Here is a 12,936-nt window from a genome sequence, read left to right on the forward strand (position 1 = left end):
TGGCAGTTGTGGCGCTCCCTGCAGCTGGCCAAGCCCCCCTCCCCACGCAGCGATCTGTGTGGCCGCACAGGAGGCACTTGCCCATTAAAATGCTGTCAGAGATCGTCTTTCCGACTTAAATCAAGGCTGTCACTTTGGTAGGCGAGGGTTTTCGAGGTGTCCGTCTCTTCATTCGTTGGTTGTTTTTGTTTTTTTTTTCATCCTGTCCTTTCCGTGTTGTTATTGCTTCCATTCCTTAAAGCACCGCAAATTGCAAGCCTGTGGCTTGCCGTGAAGGCATGCTGGTAAATGATTTATAGAGGGTCCTACAAATCATGTTGCACTGAGCGCAACCCCTTCCCCCACAGCAACAGCCATCATTTCTGTGCCGCTCAGCCTTCAAGGGAGCTAAGCTGTCCTTTCCCTGCTGAGATTTAGGAAGCCAAACAGCACAATGCAGCTAAAAGTGAGAGTAAACACGCCACAGTAACAGCCTGGCATTTCAGTTTCAGCAGGGCTTAAGGTGGCCTTGCTTATCAGTGGAATTGTGTTATGACACCAGCCGGCGTCCGTATACAGTTTTGATGCTTTTACAGGCACAAAATAAAAGCCCAATATGTGAACAGACTTCAAAGACTAAAAGATGAGTAGAAATTTCTGATAGTGAAATGAACTGCTGTATTAATTGTGCCCTCAGCCCTCCCCGTCCAGGCAGACCTCAGCAGACCCGTGAGCACTCTTTGACTCACCTCAGGGCTTTCTGGCCAGCAAACACTGAAAGCTGTCAAACGTGGCTCCACAGGGCGTGCCACAGTACCCATGTGTAGTGAATGCTGGAGAACAGAAGCAGGGAAAGACATCTCCTCCTGTCCCAAGTCTCAAAATGCAGAGAAAGGACACTCTTACCTGGTGGGTGAGCAGAGGTTGTCCATGGTCTGAGGATCTCACTCGGTCTCGGCTGGTTCTGGCACAAAGTGATTGTGGAAAGCTCGCCAAATTGCCCATGCTGCCATTCCACTCCCCTTGTTCCCTGTGCTGACCGTAGACTCACAGAGCAATTTGGGTTGGGAGGGACTTTGGGATCACACGAGTCAACTTCAGCACCTCTTGGCCTACCCAGTATCTCTTGACCCACACAGCAGCAGGGAAGAGGCTGGTTCAGCCTCTTGTTGGCCCACCCTGCAGAGAGCTGCTCCAGGTTCAGAAAACAGAGCCCACATTTTGCCAGCTCTCTTGAACGTGGGAACTCCGAAGAGTTCATGCAATACAGTATCATGAAGAAAACAGTTCCGGTGCTTGGAAAGAGACAATTCACCATGCAGCAAAACAAGTAGATCACAATTTAGACAAAATATTTTCCCCTGCAAGTGCCCAAAAAGTAGAAATGAAAAGTTTGTTGGTTTTTGTCTTTTTTTTTTTTTTTTTTTTTTTTTTTTTTACTAATTAGAAGTTCCTCTGTGACTGGAAGTGGAGTGTTCATTGGGAAGTTATGGCCTCTTAAAAATAATCAAAATGTTCCAGGAGCTATAGACCAAAGCCTCAGCAAGATGCACCACCTCCTTGTTGGAAAAGTGAATTCCAGCCACTGCGATACTCCATCTGATGAGAACACTTAGCTGTGATGGGGTGAAATAAAGTGCTTTATTATACTAAAGTGAGCCATGCTGGGAGTGTTGGGAATACGGTTAATGCAAGTACAGGGAAATTATACAGCATCCGCTTTGACTTTCTGATTTCCTCTAATGGACACATGGCCCCCAGCCCAAGTGCTCGGGAGCTTTGTGCCATGCCGTTTCCCCAGAGAGCTTTGTGCCATGCCGTTTCTCCAGTTATTAGCTGGGCTTTTCCTCCAGAGGCCCCAGCAGCAGCAGACTCATTCACAAACTTGGTGTTTGCAGCTGAGAATTGAAAGCACTGGCATCTCAGGGCCAGCATCCCTCCTTGCAATCTGTTTTTCCTCTAACGATGCATTAAGCATTTTCACTTGTTAACTGATGTCACCTGTACTCCGCAGGAAAGGCAGCAAATACAGCACTTCCCCATGAGGTTTTGGCTGCGAGTTCTTTTAGTTCAGCACTCACCCTCTGACCACAGCTATTTTATCTCTTTCAGATCCATCTCGGTTCCCCAGTTTGATATTTCACTGGTGGCTGCAGCAGCACACTGAGCTGCCCAAGAACTGCATTACTGGTACAAAAGGCTACTGAACATACAATATATGCATATATAAACATTTATAAAGGGGCTTGTAAAAAGAAGCCTCTTGACAAGCTACCGCCTCCACTGCCCCATCAGCCCTCCTGTCCCTGCCAGTCTATGTTAACAACCCGCTGACCTCCACACCAGCACAGTATGCTCTGCTCCACCATGTCAGTCTCTTCCCATCCATCCTTGGGCCGTTTTCCCCCTGCCACTCCTGAACGAGCATGATGTGCAGAGCTATTGTTAACAGTCTGGCTTCAGATTTGTCTTGGTCTTCTTGTCCAGGCAACAGGGAAATGCATACAGAAGCAGTCTCCTAGGAAAACCAACCGTGAAAAATGCAGCTTAAGAAGCAATAAAAGAATTCCCTGCCATCCCACAGGAACCAACAGGAGAATTTACATCTCCTATCGAAAGCTTCCCAGGGGCATCTCTGTCGTGGTCCTCAGTGGGGCCACGCGACCGTCCCATGTACTGACAACCTCCACATCCTTCCTCCAGGGCCTTCTCCACCTCCTTTCCACCCCATGGTAATTTCCCGCTCATTGCCTTCTGTCACAGTCCTCAGTCACCTTACAGGATCCCACTGACATCCCGGGGCACCCGGCTCTGGGACTGCCACCCCAAAACCTGTGCACAAGCAGTCTCTGCACTGGCGCACATTCACTGGAGTTTCCGTGGGACTTCTGGTCTTATTTCATCCGGACATTGATGTCACTTCCACGTCTGTTGCACTAATTTCAAGGGCAACCTAACATTTAGGCCTGCTGCTGTTGGCACTGGAAGCCTCAAATGTCCCTGTTGAATACTCCCTGGGGTGTGTGGATGAGGTATGCCAGGAGGCTATCCACCCATGTGGGTCAGCAGGGAAAGCCCCATTAGCACTACCATCAGCAAGGGTCTTGCAGGAGGGTTTAGTGTCCCCACAAGCTGTAATATTAGGATAAGGTTCTTCACCAGAGGTTGGTGGGCATGGAACAGACTCCCCAGGGCAGGGGGCATGGCCTCGAGCTGCTGGAGTTCAAGGAACAGATGTAGGGCTTGAGGTTTTGGGTGGCCCTGTATTGGGCCAGGAGCTGATGTAGGTCCTTTAGGGTCCTTTCCAAGTCAGGATATTCTTTGATTCTATGATTCTATGAACCCCTTTGGCGCTTTTTGTGTGGCACGGGAGAAGGGAGGTGGGGCCTTCGCAGGCTTTTACAGAAAGAGCTTTCTTATGGGGGCTACACACGCAGGCACTGCTTGAGCCATCCCCCGTGCTCAGAAAAGCCTGGGTGAGGGTGAAAAGCTGCATGTGGCCCTAAGTGCCCTTGTTCCCCACTGTGGGGACAAAGGCATGGCACAGCCTTGACAAGTTTATATACAGGCATACTTCCCTGAATGCCATTTCTCTAAAGTCTTTGTAGTTTTGTTTTTTGTTTTTTTTTTTTAATCTCAAGCTCCTTTTCCTGCTTTACATCATGCTTTCCATTTTAGAGATGTCAGATGATCTCTGATAAAGTGACAGGATGTGCAGGAGCAGTGAGGAGACGAGGTCCATTTTAATGAGACTAACTCTACTGGGTAGTGCAGACCGTGCCTCGACAAGCCCTTGGATCTTGTTTCCTTTTGCAAAGCGTCTTAATGGCATAAAAGGATTTTTGCACAAATAAGGAAAGGCAATTCCCCAAACAGATTTCTTTCAGTGGCCACTGAAATGAAAAGCTGCCACCGAGAATTGCATGATCCTCTCTAAGAGGTAAGCACAATCAGAAATCAGTATTGCTTGGCTCCCAAAAATGGACTGAAATACTTTGGAATTAGCAGCATGTTTGCTGGAGGCTCACCATTCACCCCGCAGGTCCTGCCCACTGGCACTGAGGTGTAGTGACACATAATATGGTCTGACCCAGCACTGCTTACCTACGACCCATTCCTGCAGGCAGCTTGGATGCAAACAGGAAGAGTGGGGACTTATAGCAAGGTGCAAGGGAAATATGAGAAGGCCTCATGCTGTTCTCCAGTCTTTTGTTATTTTGTCAGCTGATCTTCCAGGCAGGCTAGGGTCATGCTTCACGTTGGCTACCAGCATCAGGTAAATACAAAAGGACAACCAGTCCAGGTCAAAGTTGCAAGGAAGGGTTTCTATCAATAGTATATTTTTAACCTAGACACCGCTAGTTTAATATCTTCTGGAACATCTACAGAGAATCACTTTTTTGGGGTCTATTTTTTAAATCTTGCTTTCCAGGGAGGTACTTTTTTTATCTGGTATTCCTTCCTAAGCTACTATTGGATCCCAGCACATGAATTCTAAGATTTTCTGGGCAATGTTGTGAAAAAGTGAGTAGGTGAACAGAAGATGTAAAATACTCCTGATTGCCTAAGAGTTAGGTCATCCCGTCTGCTGTTCTCTACTGAAATGCGCATTTAGGAATGGTTTGTTCAGGTCTGCAGGAAATCTTATTTAGTTATTTTTTAGATTTAAATATATATATTCTGATCTTAACTTGCATTTCTGACTACAAATGACTCCTGTATTTTTTTCAGGTGGGTCCAGAATATTACTCCAACTATGATCTATTCTGGAGCTTTCTCTTTGTACACAGAAGTCAGATTTATATAAATAGATGCAGGAAATCCCATATAGCCAGTGATGAGAGGATGTTAACCAATTTTTAAAGGCCTGATTAGAACAACTACAGAGAAGAGGTCAATACTAACTGTTATTCCAAGTGTTAATCTTGACTCCAATAATACTAGATACTAAAACGGGTTCCCAGATAAGAATTGCAAATCTCGCATTTGAGAAGAAAGGAAGTGTGATCCTAGAAAACAGATGCAGAGCCCTCCAGATCTCTGCAAGCATCCAATCTTTACGCGTTTGATCGATAGCTTTAGCAGTGGGACAGATGTGTGATGTATTCACTTTCAGATCTTTCTAGGGAAGGGAACAAAACAACATTAAAATCTCCCGCCGCTCGTCAGTGAGTAGATGGCATTCTCCACGGGAGGAGCAGGAAGCCTGCCTTGCGGACAGCCGTACCTACAGGTACCTTTTTAGATTATGGGAAAGGCAGGAAGGTGACAAAGCTCTGCTTTCCATTCACTGGGACAACTGGAAAGGCAAATAAACGGGGCAGGTGGGCATGCACCCAGAAACTGAGGAGTGTCGGGGGAACATCAATATCAATATGATACCTGAGGTGATGAAGCTGTGATGGGCAGACCTGGCCCTCTCTCTTCTGACAGCGAGCATAAATAGCTTTTTCTGTTCTCTATTGCACCTTTAGGGATCCCAACCATCACTAGCAGCAGCTTGGGGGCAAAAAAGCCCAGGGCCTTTGGGTACCACAGATCTTATCAATAGATCTTCAAATAGCAGGGAAATGCCAGAGGCCGTATGGCTTACAGTCAGTGGCAATTACTGTCCAGTGCCACGAAAATTGCTTGAAGAACGAGTTAGCAACATCACAGCAACCGCCTGCTTATGGGTTCTTTGTGTCCCTCTCAGAGCCAACCAAAGCAGCCCCCAGGCTTCCATACAACATAATATGGAGGAAATTTCGGTGAAGCATCAAAAAAAGCCTGCCCGCATAGTGCACCTGGCACATCTTTGAAGCCCTAAAAGGAAGTCTCTGTGTTCCAGTATCACTTGAGCCTCCACAAAGGAGATGAAAAAGAGGAATAAAACATCTGAACAGCCCTATCTGGCCTGAGCTGCACACATTCATTACAGCAAAGATGGATTTCTTCTGGATCCTCCTGTGTATCCTCCTCCTTGGGGATGGCAGCAAGCATCTCAACACTCCAATTACAGGATATTCATGTTAAACAGAGAAGAGGGACAGCCAGTCAGTGACAAACATTTAGGATATAGTATCAGAGGATCCGCACGACCTGCAGAAGGACCAACTGGAGTGACTATCACCGCCCCACTCCCCACGAGTCTTTGGCGTACATCAGCTCCTAGCAGGCAGTCTCACTAAGGCTTAAATCCTCCCAGCTGCTGCAAAATGGGACCAAAGGCCCCAGCTTAGCTGCATCTCAGCTCCGAGCCTTGTGGCACAGGGCTGCACCAGGAGCACTGCTCATGCTGACCTTTGGAGGCTGCTTGAAAGCATCTAATGCTCATGGCTTAGAGACAGCACAGTCCTTTCCAACTTCCTGGAGTTTTTGCCTTTGTTTTCTCCACCACTCAAATGGAAATGAAAATGCAGGCTAAGAAAAATGGCATTAATAATACAAACTGGGAGCCCTTGGGAGAAAATTTCAGTTTTGGAAAGTCACTACACTGCATGGATGTGTCTTACTATCAGAAGTTTACCTGGATTTTCTTGACTCTTCATGCATGCATGTATTTTCCTGCTGCCATGCATGGTCCTTTCTCCTTATTTAATTAGGGTATGATCATAAGCACATTCCTAAATTAGAAGAAATATGTAAAGATTCATCCATTCAGGAGGCATTTTTCTGGGAAAATAGATGTTCTCCTTCAGGTGTTAGCTTTCTTCAGTTTTGTTTCTCTATTTTTAATTTAAAGGAACTTCTCTTATGTTTTATTCACTTGTTTTCATTAGGTAAAAGAATGCCTTGGCATGAAAACCTGTCCTGAATGCACTGCCTGCTTGACAGATATATACAAAGACTTGAAACCTGAGAGGAGAAGCGGATGGTTGCAAGCAAAAAAAAAAAAAAAATCTAAACAAAAGAATGGAATTAAAGCCAGCACCGGGGCACGTATTAATACCATGCGGCTGTCACTGCCCGCACTGATTCCTAGGAGCGATGCAGAGCATTGTGCTCAGCAGGATAAGACTGACAGACCTCGAATATGAACCCCCACTGCCTTCTAAAGAGGTAGGGCCGTCCTGCTTATCTCCGGATTGATCCTGACCAGTTTACTGCGAGAAGCTGCTGCTTGAATTTCAGATGTTGAGTGCTGGTATCTGCAATTGGCCATGCACGGTAAATCACATGCTAATGTTGCTCTGTCTTGACTGGATGAGAATAAACATCATAATCAGGAAAAGGCCTTGGAGAAGCCACAGCGGCTTTAAATCTCTCAGGGAGCAGCGGCAGTTTTGGGAGAGGCGGCTGATAAAGCGGATTAGGGAATTTTAGAAAATTTAAAACCCGCTCCTTTCTGGGCCACACAGGCTCTGCCCAGGGTGTCATCGCTGGGAAAATTAGGCTGCTGGGAAATTTATTGCCAGGGCACTTCATTTCCATTTCAATTTCTCCTGTTCCAGTTCCACACGCGTGCCCAGTCCAGGGCTGTGATCAGATCCTGCTCTCCTGCCTTAACCAGCACCAGCCCCAGGCTCTCTTCAGGGTGCTAAAGGCAACTGCAGGCTGGTCTTCCAGCCACTCAAGGAAAGGAAGGGCAGCCAGCAGGCCTTACAGGTGTCGTTTATTGTTCTTTTTGTCATATTCCCATCCTTACGGGATTTCCAACAGCCAGTAAGTTTTGCTCAGGAGCTCATCCCAGAAGAGGTAGGCACGAGGCAAGGACCCAGCATCCTGTGGCAGGCACCAGTGGGGCACTGCTGGGCTCTGCAGCTCCATTTGTCCCCCAGGCCAGGTGATGTTAAGCTGCTCCCAGTGGGGCTGGAAAGTCTGAATATGTCTGAGGAATGGAAGAATGGCAAACAATGAGACTGCTGATGATAAAGCAATCCTGGAAAACATTTGGATGACTTTTTTTCAGGAGCTTCACTTCCCTGTCACCCTTGCCTCTCTGTGCTCCGCTGATGTCACCCTTCGTAACAAAGAGGTCAGCAGCAGGAATATGTGCAGGAAGGAGGATTGCTAGGTGGATATTCCTAAACATCCAGCACACCACCAGGCACAGGGCAGGAACATGCTGCATTACTTCTGGGCCTGAGCAGAGTTAGTCAAAATAGCTTGAAAGATGGAATGTGTTTCTTTGTGGAGGAGTCTCAGACCTAGCACGGATGTCACGAATAGCTGAAATTATGTCTAAATTTGAGAAGAAAAGAAAAAAACTTCCTCTGAGTTGTGTCTTGCAACTGCAAATGAGGCATAACTTGAATAATCTATCAACTATGATGAGCTGCTATTAGCATTTGAGTTACATTTCCCTTGAAAAGTCAGGAGGGGCTGCGGCCCCAGATTAGGGGTCCCTCCTGACATGTAAATAGGTAGCACATATGGAAATGGAGTTGTCCCGAGTGTCACCACCTCGAGGTGAATGATAGCTAGAGGTGGAAGAGTGGAGAATAAATGTTACTGCAAGAAAAGCTGCTGAATTTCCTTTTGAGAGACTGATAATCCCGCAGGCTTCTACAGAAGCAGCTTTTGATTATCATTGCTGATGATATTAGAAGACATCTCTGGAGTCTGTCCTTTAAAAAATGTTTCCCTGGTGCTACTTGAAAACATATGGGTTGGGAACTGAAGTGAAAAACTGATGTTTTGCTAACTCTCTTGGCACGATGGAGGCTTAAAAATGATGTGCCTGATACCAGAGATGCATTTTTAACAGTAAATGAAAGCAGACTGGATAAAAATTCAAAATACTAGACTGGTAAATGCGGATGAGAAAAGAAGTTGGAAGAAAAAAGAGGGGCTGGTTAAAGGACCGGATGAGAAAAGGTGGATCAGTTCAGCTGGGCTGAACAGGAGCAGAGCTGTTTGAGTTGCATTGACTCACTGAAGGTGCAGACACACACCAGCTACTTACAGAGGGAGCTGAGTAAGCCAGGTCTAACAGTGCATGTTCAAATGCATCACTTTCCCAAGGGCTTCATCAAGTAACAAGATGGACAAGCTCAGGCTGCCGCTTGTATGGTAACAGCTTGGATGGGGAAGGGACAGAAAGATGGAGCCAGGCTTCTTCAGTCTAGAATCTAATCCATGCCACACAGTGGTCAGTAGATGACTGTGGTATCTAACACAGGCACAGCACCTGGAGAGAAGTTCATGCCCCATTTCCAATGACTCTTATCCATAAAACTAAGCCTACTTCCAGACAACATACGTTAATCCTCAGAAGATGTCGTTTACTGGAATAAGTGTGTCTTATACTGGAGCTGGATGAGGTTAGTTTTGCTGATTCAAAAGAATCATAGAATCATTAAGGTTGGAAGAGACCTCCAAGATCATCCAGTCCAACTGTCCACCTGCCACCACTATTCCCCCATTAAACCGTGTCCCTAAATACCACATGTACATGTTTCCTGAACACCTTCAGGGACTGTAACTTCACCACCTTCCCAGGCAACCTGTTCCAGCACCTGGCCACTCTTTTGGAGAAGAAATTTTTCCTAACCTGAAAAGGTTGGATAGGTTATAAAGACCGACCAACCAAACACAAAAAAACATTATGCTGATACCGCTTTAATGTCTTCACTGTGAAAAATGCTGGCCCTCAACAGGGGAAAAGCTAGATAGGCTTCATCCCATCAGCTCCACCAACTGTAAAAAAATGAATCTGTTGAAGTTGCTGCAGAAAAACTTTTGACAAAAAGATACTTTGAAAAAGTGCCGAATCTGCAGAATCATTGCATCTCTTGGCTGGTCATGCATTTTCTGAGCCTCTGCCAGTAATTACAGTTTCTGAAAACTTCTGAAAGCAAAAAAGCATTCCCCTCCACGGCTTTCTGTTCCACCACTTTGCCTCTTTTGGGTCCATTAGTCAGCACATGCATACCACCACAGTCAAGTGACCAGCAGATTGGTGCTACAAAACTGCTTTGCCTTCCAGAGTGTCAGGTGATGAAATTTAGGATGTTTGGATGTAGTCATAAGACAAAATAGCCAACTGCTGATGAGGTAGGTATGCTGTGCCAGCATGGGCAAACTCATCACCTACTTCATTTCTGTAACCAGGTTGGATATTTCCCCAGGAAATGCTTAATAAAGATGCCAAAACATGCATTTTTGGTATATGGTGGTTACAGTGTCTGCTGAAGCTATAAAGTTCTGTGGCATCCTGAAGAAATGGTAGATCCTAAAGACAGCTTTTGCTCTTAGCCACAACCAATTAGCACTGCCTATTTCTGAGTTTTCCCAGGCCCTGTTTTAACAATCTCTAACTAGGAGCTTAACCTCTGTTTCAAAAACTGACGTGGGTAAAATGCACCTAACAGTGCTCACAATTCTTACAACAGACAGAACGGGTTTTGCATTTGGCTACACAGAGAAGTTCTATTTCAGTGACTTTAGGTGCCAGGATTTCTCCAGTTCTCTCAAGCTATGACTTCCCATCAAAAGAAACCTTTATGCTTCTTCGTCCAAGAGACAGATCACGTTCTGAGAAAATTCAAACTGTTTTATTCTAGTCTATGTCTAAATTGAACAATAAAAATTGTTATCCTTCATGAGCACCAACCAATTAACTGACCTGGTGATAGGGAATTAAGTCAATCTTCTTCCTTTGAAATGACAGCTGAAATAGCAGCGGTACAGTTCTTTGTCTCCTGTTTGAGGGCAGGAAAGGAGGAAGGATTGGAACAGAATGACTGACAGACAAAAATTCTGCCCTTGTTGCAACACCGAAATGCTTCCCATTAACTTCTGGGTGCCGAGATCTCCCCATCATGTCACGCTTTCTAGGAAGCCTTCACAAAATCAGGTGAGCAAAGCATCAGGTTTCTGCTGTGATTTATAATATTCCACAAATTGTTAATCTAAAAAAGCTCTTTGAGTATATTGTACCACCTTTCACTTTCTTTTTCTGTCATCCCTCAGAATAAATGACAGTGGAGTGTGAGGAGTGCTCCCCAGCTCATTGAACGTGTGTGTGCCAGTGAACTTGTAATATAAACATGGTCTGGTGGGAACAGATTAGGGGCATTTGGGTATGAAACAAAAAGCATATGAAGTGTCAGGGCTGTGGCAAACTCATCGGCATGGCAGACTGCAGCATCTCCATGAAAGATGGGAGATACAGCCTGCGAGCCAAGTGCCAGCTTGGCTACTGAGAAAGTTTTGCCTTTCGTACTGCTACAGATAACTTTGTTATAGGAACTTAATTTAATTGACATACAGTTGCTTTCATTCCAGGATAATACCATCCAAGGTTACACAACTCAAGACAAAAACCACACATTTACATGGAAATAAGCGAGTCTGTATGAGGCATTATATTGGCATAATTATCCTTGTTTAAAATCATGCCTCATCTATTATGTTTTTTCCAGAGCATCCGATCTTTAGGTGTCTGCTGATTATGCAGCACTATGTGATAAGACCATCATGGATAAGCATCAATGTGCATTTACGCATTCTATAAAATCACAGACAGAAATCACCTCAATACACATGATTTCAATAAAGCATCTGAAAGCTAGTAAGACAGCAACAAATAGACAAAAATATGCATCCATTTTGGCACCATTTGCCAGTCAGTGTAAATTATTTGCCAACAGAAATCTGACTGTTTTCCCTCCTTATCCCCCAGCTGCCACAGCCATCACTGGACTGCCATTGAAAACAAAAAAGTTGCTTACAGCTATCCTTCCTTACCCAGCACAGGTCGTTTGGCACAAAGTTTCTATTAATTGATATAATTAATTAACTTCCATGGATGGCAAAAGATAGAAACAAAAGCAAAAGAGCAAGACAGTCTCATGCAGATGAGGTTTCTATAGCAGCTGAACACTCCCCACTTTGATGGCACTGCTATGCAAGTGCCCGTTTGGGGCCTGTCGTTCTTCTTGATGACGGTGGCATTATTAATTGCCCACAGGGACGGATTTCAGAATGTCAAAAGAATTGGGGCTGTAGTGTCAGAAAATAGGAATGTAAGCCATGCTGAGCGAATGGACAGTTTTTTGAATGTGTTTATATTTAAAATCTTTTTAAGGGATTGCATTGCAGGCTTCAGGTTCCCTAGCAAATCATTAGGATAATGGGAAACCCAAGCAGAATTATAGCAGCTATTTCACCACAAACTTGGCCATCCAGCCCTGTAAAGAGAGTCCTTTCCACCTCTGAGTCATAAAAAATAAATATGTCACCTTCCCACCAATCCAGTGGGAAAGAGCTTGATCAGAAATGAAAAATGGAAGTGACCCATACTGGTGATATTTTTGGCTTGATATAGACTTAACAAAAAGAATGGACAAATTCATAAAAGAAAGTTTCTTTAAGGGCTGTTTTATCTCTCAAGAAGTTGGTGAGCTCCAAATTGTTGCAGGTTGGGAAAGTCCGTGGGGAGAGCATCCTTACACGCTTGTTCTTTTGCTCTGTCTGGGTACCCACTGTTGGCTGCTGTCAGCAGCTTCTGGACTCATGTTCCAGACAGTGACTTCAGAGACAGATCATAATTACAGATCTATTTTTAGATGCTCTAATTTTGGCAGGAAGCCAAAAGTTGTAATAAAACAGCTTTGGTATTATCTGTCATCTCCAGACATGGAAAAGAGCCATGAATTCAGCACGGGGGTAGATAATGTAGATATATTAGAATGCATTATTATCTACAGGGTTGCCTATTGCCAGTTTCATTTTTATTGCATGGCAAAGGTCAGCACCTTTCGGCAGCTCAGAGATCCCAAAGGATGACAAATTACCAAGAATTCCTCTATTCAGCATATATATGAAGCCATCATAAAAGAATATCAGCATGGTGCTAGCAGTCTCTGATCTACATTATATGCTTCTTTTGGCAACGAAGATTTGTCTGCCATTGACGGTGGGCAGATAGTGAGGGATGAAATTTAATACAGACAAAATGAAAGTACGGTGGCACCTTACTTGTTCTTCAGCTGAAATGTAGCTCACGTTAACAAGATTCACAAGTCTCTG

General features: G+C 44.9%; 1 protein-coding gene and 1 long non-coding RNA gene across 12 annotated transcripts in view; one reads left to right on the plus strand and one right to left on the minus strand.

Moving 5' to 3' along the window:
* Nucleotides 1-12,936, plus strand: part of CXXC4 (CXXC finger protein 4) — a 165,470-nt gene that overhangs the window by 144,072 nt on the left and 8,462 nt on the right. For 3 of the 8 annotated variants that reach the window (XR_016465889.1, XR_016465892.1, XR_016465893.1), the window contains exons 5-6: nt 5,096-5,212; nt 10,619-10,759. The gene's annotated coding sequence lies outside the window, so the exon portion shown is untranslated. The other 5 variants (XR_016465890.1, XR_016465891.1, XR_004168884.2 and 2 more) reach the window with 5 other exon arrangements.
* The window catches only part of LOC116238112 (uncharacterized), a 211,543-nt gene that overhangs the window by 14,833 nt on the left and 183,774 nt on the right, over nt 1-12,936 (minus strand). For 2 of the 4 annotated variants that reach the window (XR_016465915.1, XR_016465914.1), the window contains exon 5: nt 2,315-2,497. This is a non-coding gene — a long non-coding RNA (uncharacterized LOC116238112). Of the gene's footprint in view, nt 1-1,845; nt 2,498-10,528; nt 10,605-12,936 lie in introns of those variants that run through there. The other 2 variants (XR_016465913.1, XR_004168890.2) reach the window with 2 other exon arrangements.

Source organism: Phasianus colchicus, chromosome 4 (genome assembly GCF_987193195.1).
Source record: "Phasianus colchicus chromosome 4, bPhaCol1.hap1.1, whole genome shotgun sequence".
Lineage (NCBI taxonomy): Eukaryota > Metazoa > Chordata > Aves > Galliformes > Phasianidae > Phasianus > Phasianus colchicus.